The sequence below is a fragment of the Macaca mulatta genome, chromosome 7, assembly GCF_049350105.2.
Source record: "Macaca mulatta isolate MMU2019108-1 chromosome 7, T2T-MMU8v2.0, whole genome shotgun sequence".
NCBI classification, from domain to species: Eukaryota; Metazoa; Chordata; class Mammalia; order Primates; family Cercopithecidae; genus Macaca; species Macaca mulatta.
This window is the reverse complement of record NC_133412.1, coordinates 94,618,384-94,625,283: the sequence shown is the minus strand read 5'-3', so window position 1 is coordinate 94,625,283 and position 6,900 is coordinate 94,618,384. Positions and strand designations below refer to the sequence as shown.

The 6,900-nt window shown below is 38.8% G+C and overlaps 1 pseudogene; it reads right to left on the bottom strand.

Annotated features, from left to right (window-relative positions):
• Window positions 1-737: 737 nt before the first annotated feature.
• LOC708531 (large ribosomal subunit protein uL4 pseudogene) lies at window positions 738-2,327 on the bottom strand (annotated as a pseudogene).
• Window positions 2,328-6,900: the final 4,573 nt, after the last annotated feature.

Below are 6,900 nucleotides of genomic sequence, written 5' to 3'. Positions count from 1 at the left end.
AACAAATAGCATCATTGTCATTTTTAAGGAACCAAACCATCGATCTTAGGTCACCAAACTATTCTCCCTGTTAGAATGGTACAGTCATACAAAGAGATGGTAATATAAAAGCAATTGAGGCACAGAAGAGGATAACTATGGAACTCTCCAGCAAGTTCTCCAACTGGGGTCTCAATATGTGCGATGTACCTTTCTTACTAGCAAAAGACATCCTGGCTTCTGGCTTGGCAAAAAATTCCAAATCAACCCTGACCTCCTTATCTGCTCCTGGAAGGTTTAATAAATCCCAATATCATCAGTGCTGAAAGAAACCTTAACATACAATGTTAGAAAAGTATGACTTTCCCTTTAAAATGCTGTGAAAAATGGAAAAAATATGGGACGAATGAAAACATTCAGCACCTCAAGGAGGAAGAAAGAACAAGAGGAAAAGAGCACAAGCGATTGAAGAAATAAATTATTTCTAGAACAGAAGAAAAAATAAATTTCTAGAAAATTTAAGACTTCCTACATGTAAGAAACTATTTAAAGGGTAACACCTGAGTTCAGAAAAACATTGTCTTTCACCACAAATACATGGGACGATTATAGGAGAAATAAAATGCTGACTTATAAAATCACTCATAAATCGTTAAAAATTCATTTTTATAAGATTGGGGACATGTGAAACATTCAGGTTAGAATATAATATTAAATTAAAATGCAAGTCTGTGTGATCCTAATTATTTTTTCCTTGCTGCCTCTTTGATCAGGTCTTTATTCAAAAGAAGCTGTTCAGAATGATTTGACCTTTGTGGAATTATCAAATTTCAGAGTTTATGCAGCAGGTTTCTTTTCCTCTGTAGTAGGTTTCTCTTCTGCCGGCTTCATTTCAGCTGCTGGTTTCTTGGTAGCTGTTGCCTTTTTTCCCACCAGAGGCTTCTTCTGCTTCTTAACACCACCAACAACAGCCTTCTTTCCTTTCTTACCTACCACAGGCTTCTAGCCTACGAACCCCTTCTCATTTGATTTGGCTTCCAGTGCAGCTGCTGCTGGATACTGCCTTATTCCCCAGGAGCTTGTGATTCCTGGCCTGGCGAAGAATGGTGTTGTGGCGCATGGTCTTTGCCTATGGGTTTAGCTTCAACGTGATTCTCAGACTTTTCAGTGGGTTCTTTAGGACTCTGCGATGAATCTTCTTGCATGGTGCTCGAAGGGCTCTCTGGATCTCTGGGCTTTTTAAGATTCTGCTAAGGTCTGTGTTGATCATCTTGTGCATGGGAAGATTGTAGTTACTCTTGAGGGAAGCAACTTTATGCCAAGTGCCATACAATTCATCTAACTTCCGGAAAGCACTTTCAGTCCAAATGCAGAAACGTCCCACATGCCCACCAGGAGCAAGTTTCAAAATGTTCGGTTTGCTTATATTAAGCATCGTAATTCCGGGGATGTTTCTGAAGGCCTTGATGATACCATTATCCTCATTATAGATGACGCAGGGGCCCCTGCCCTGGATATGGTGATGGTTTCTCGTTTTGCCCTTGCCGGCTCTCATTTGCTGAGAGGCATAGACTTTTTCGATATCACTCCAGGCTTTAAGTTTCTTAAGAAGCAAAATAGCCTCCTTGGTCTTCTTGTAGCCTTCAACTTTATCTTCGACCACCAAAGGAAGTTCAGGAGCTTCCTCAATACGATGACCCTTAGACATGACCAGTGTTGGTAAGGCTGAGGCGGCCAGGGGAGAAGAGATAGCATACCGTTTTGTGGGTTGTATTCACTCTCCTATGCCAACGGCGCCAGGTTTTGGTTGGTGCAAACATTCGACCTCCATGACACATGTTTCCAAAAGCTCCCTGGCCAGAATGGTGAGTCCCACCACCTCGGACTCTGGGAATTTGAGCCACAGCTCTGCCAGTACCCCAAGACTCAACACTGATTTGATGACCTGCTAATTCACTGACAGCATGGGGCTGTCTGTTGTTTTTGCACTAGTAGGTGTGAACAAAGTTCACAATACCTGGTCGAATAGGAGCCTTGAATAAGGCAGACAAAGTGACATTTTTGCCAGATGACTCCCCCTTTTCAGAGTACACGGATATCAGTGGGCGAGCACACACCATGGCAGAGAGAGGAGAGAGCCACTGCTCCGCTCACCCCAGCTGCTGCCACAAGAAGAGCGATCCTCATTTTGTTTTAATGAAGAAGGAATACTAAATGTCAGCTATGAATTATCTGTGTGATAGGCTTATAAGACATTTTGATTTCTATTTTACAATTTCCTATTTTTTCCTATACCATGCAGTTAATATATTTATAATTAGACAAAGTTAACAAATACTATTAAAAGATAAGAGACTCCATCAAGGAGAGGATTCTCTGACACCAAGATGTCCTTGGTAAGGGAGAAATCATTCAGATGACTTTATGGCAGCCATAAAGTCAACCCTAAGACCAGGATTTCAACTAAGAAATCATTAACTCCCAAAAAGAGTTTAATCAAAATGTTCTGAAAGTTATTAAGTCATTTTGAAACTGACGTTTTAGGATGTTTTGTAACATTAAAAATACAAAACAGCAAAATCCCTGACTTAAAGATAAAGGAAATAGAGTGTGGCTTTAGCCCCAGGCGCAGGTTTAGGTACAGGATACAGGTGCCTGAGAGGCAATGTGTACTCTCTGCACAGAAGTAGATAGCTGAGTCCTCAGTCTGGGTGTCTGCGATGCACAGAGACAGATGTTTATCCTTCTTATTCAATAGAACCGTGAGTCTTTGGTCTTGTTTCAGGTCCGTATTTGAAAGAATATATGTCAGCAACTGGAGACCTGCTCCAGGTTCTTGCTTATACCAATATAAGTAGGTGGAGGAACTGTCCGTGTAAGTGCAGTTTATAACGGAGATGTCTCCCTCTCGGACACTCAGGAAAAGACTCTGCTCCACATCCTCTCCTCTACTCATACCTGTGCAAAAGGAAAAATCAGACAAGATCATCAGGTCATCATTCTCTAGAGTTTGCTTTTTTATTTTTTTCACTGTAGTAACTTCAGGCATTCTGGAAAAGACCAGATGAGTCTCCTCCTCAGACTTCTAATGAATATTTACTGAACACTCTGCTCCTCAAAAGCTCTCAACTCACAGTCCAGCTGCAGCCACAAAAACAGGAACAAAGATCCAGTAAGTGTCTTCATTGTTCTCCCCACCGGGACCTGCAATCTCCAGCCAGAGAGCTATATTATCAAGTGTCTCTTCCTTTCCTCCAAAGCACTGTGGTTTCTTAAACGGTCCACAGAGGCATCTGCTTCTGTCCTCAGCCTACTCACAGAAGTCAACCAAAAGGATCCTTTCATACATTCTACATGAGCAGAGAAGCTCTGCCATCTTGTGGTCAGATCCCCAAATGCTAAACCAATTATCCTGTATCTGTGGGAGATTGTGGCACATAAAACAGCAGAAGGCCAAATAAAGTAAATTCCAAGTGTACCTCCAGTCAGAAATTATGTGGATTAGCAGACAGAAAAAGTGCAAACGTAGGTTTCAGAATTCCATTTTATCTTCTCAGCACACTACTGAGTCATTTTAAATATATTGGAAGAAGTTAGAGGTTTTTCATGTTTATTAAAGACAGTCTATTTGAAATTAAGAAAATGCCATGATTCAGTCTGCAAAGCTACTGAGGAGTAAAACCTTTCCTCCTTATCCCTCTACTACTTTTTGAATTGGCCAGAAAATCAATCAGCCAAGTCAACCATCCTGTTTCAGCACTCACAGAGGCAAAACTCTTTGTGAAGGTAACACTTAAGCACAAACATTGGAGTAAGACAGGTTCACTAAATATATCAGATGCAGGCTATTTCAGGCTCTGCTCCTCCAAGCCTGACCTTGCCATTCCCAGGAAATTGACAGTGCCAGAGGTCAAAATATGAGTGTTGTTTTCTTCAAAATGACTAAATTATAAAATAAAAGATAAAAGGAAGGAGAAAGGCTTCCATGAGTTGATAATATCTGTCTAATGAAAGGGAAGAGTTTAGCTTATAGACTGTGATGAAAAATCTGACACGCACTCTGAAATCTTTTCCTCTGGAAGAACAGATCATCTGAAATTATGGATATGTGGCTTACTTATTGCAACGTATTGACATAAAAGAGGAAACATCTCAGGAAACATCAGGCTACAGACTGAGATAATGTAAACAAGTGTACATCTTTTCCAAGTGTACTCTTATTCCTGTTGTCAGAATGAGTGGCTTGTCCTCAGATGTGATCACCGAATAATGATCTGTAGTAGAATTTCCCTGCCCTTACCTTGGGCGCTGCTAACTCAGATTTCAGACCCAAAAACTTTTCCCTCGATTTTATTGTCTATTGCTAAAATCATCGTTTAGATATTCCCCTGTGATAAAGCCCTTCAGTACTTTAAATTCTCTATCTAAGCCCTATATCATCTATTTTAATTTCTTCAGTCTTTCTGATTCATTCCTGTAAGAATAAATATAAGTAAGCATAAAACCAATGCCTGTTAGTAACATAATATATGTAGGAAACTGACAATGGCAAATTTACTCTCCGTCCAGGGAAACTTGGTTTGACTATTTTTCACAAGTTGAAGTCTCTTCCCTATGCTTTGACTTAGTAGATCTCCAAGCAATGTAGAAAATTAATCTAATTCCTCGTCTACATGGCATAACCAATATATCTCGAGTGGGATTATGCAGAATCGCATTCCTAAAATACAAAGACATGTACATATTACAAAATGTATATAGATTTATATACATTAAATGTATTTATTTAAAGTTTTCATTTAAATTTTTTTATTCTTTTACTCATTCATCATAACATATAATTCCCAGATCCTTTATCATATTCCTTAGTTGCATTTTCCTTGAACTTTTCTTAACACTTTAGGTCAATATCTGTCCTTCGGATATACAGCATGCAGAGTTGAAAATACTAGTCGTTAGGTGGTCTGCTTCTGTTCCACCTATTTACTATAACACTACTCACAATTATGACCTGGAAAAATTTCTACTCCTATGATTTTTTTCATAAAATATTGCCTTATTGTCAAAAACAATGGCATGGAATAGTTCTATTTTCCGGTACTGACATGGATTTCAATATGCATAAGCAATGTTCATTTTGCTCCCAATTTATCTACTTTTTCTTTTCCCTTCATCATTTTTTTTTCAGTCTGTATGTGATGCACAACATGTTTATAAATACAGGATAATTTGTATAATTTGTTATTAATAATATGAAATAGAAAGTACATCTGAGTGATAAGGCTAGTTATAAACAGTTCTTGGCCTACTCTTACTAATGTCAGAGAGTGCATTACTGATTTCCTTGTAGTATGACAGTGGCTGACCCTAGGTCTCCTATTCTTTTCAAAATTCTGAACATGTATTGTCTGGTTGGCATAGATCAATGGTCATATACATGGTTAGGGGCCAGATAGTGTATGCTCATACTGTGGGACAGTGTCTCCCCACTGGCACACAAATGTAAGACCATAATAAGTCTTCACACAGTATTCAGTGAATGTCTTTTCAGTTAAATTGGATCCCAGAATTTCAGAGCTATTAGAACCCTTAGGATTCTGTAGTTCATGGTTTTTCAATATTGGCACTATTAACATTTGTACAAAATAATTCTTGGTTGGAAGCTCTCTTGTCCATTTTAGGATGTTTAGAGCATCTCTGAACTCTCTCCACTAAATGCCAGTTTCAACTCTCTGTACAACAATAAAAAATATCTCCAGATATTCCAAAATATCCCTTGAAGGACAAAATTGCTCCCATATGAGAACCACTGTTCTAGCTCAATCTCATTCACAAATAAAATACTGAATCTAAGGTAAGTTTAGAGTCTCAACAAAATAAAACAACTAACTAGTTAAAAAAAAAAAAACCCTAGAACTTGGAAAAAATATTTTCTCCACCTCCCTTCATCATTCTGTTTACTTCATCACTTCAGGACCGCATTGCTGAACAAAAAGGTACAAATTCAGGAACTGTGCTAAAATGCAAATCCTGAATCACTAGGACTGGAGTTTGTCTTAAGACTCTGCATTTCTAACAAATTCCAAAGTGATGCTGATGCTGATGATTCAATGTGGATGACTACAGATGGGGCCGGACTGCCCTCCTATTTTCTGTTTTGTGTTAGGTTAGAACTAATTCTTCATTAAATGTTCTATTCAACTCACCTTAGAAGCAACCTGAGCCTAGAATTTTTCTGTGAAATTTTATGGGGTTGTTTGGTTGTTTTTCGTTTGTTTGTTTTGAGATGGAGTTTCGCTCTTGTTGCCCAGGCTGGAGTGCAATGGCACAATCTCAGCTCACCCGCAACCTACACGCGACTCTCCTGACTCAGCCTCCCGAGTAGCTGGGATTACAGGCATGCGCCACCACACCCGGCTAATTTTGTATTTTTAGTAGAAACGAGGTTTCTCCATGTTGATCAGGCTGGTCTCAAACTCCCTCAAACTTAGGTGATCCACACACCTTGGCCTCCCAAAATGCCGGGATTACAGGCGTGAGCCACTACACCCAGGCTATATTTTATCATTTTTTAGTTCAAAATATCTTCTAACTTTCCTTGCAATTTCTTCTTTTATCAATGGGCGACTGAGAAGTATATTGCTTAATTTGCAAATATTTGGGGATTTTCTACTGTATACCTTGTAACTGACTTCTAAATTAATTATATTGTGGTAAGAAAACTGTAGGATTCTAATCCTTTCAAATCTATTGAGACTGTTTTACATTGATGAATGTTCTAAGTGTTCTTGAAAAGAATGTATATAGTGCACTTGGTGGATATAGTGCTCTATAAATGTCAATTAGGTCTAGTTGATTGTTCCAGCCTTGTGTATTTTTACGAACTTTCTGTCTACTTGTTCTATCAATTACTAGAGAAGA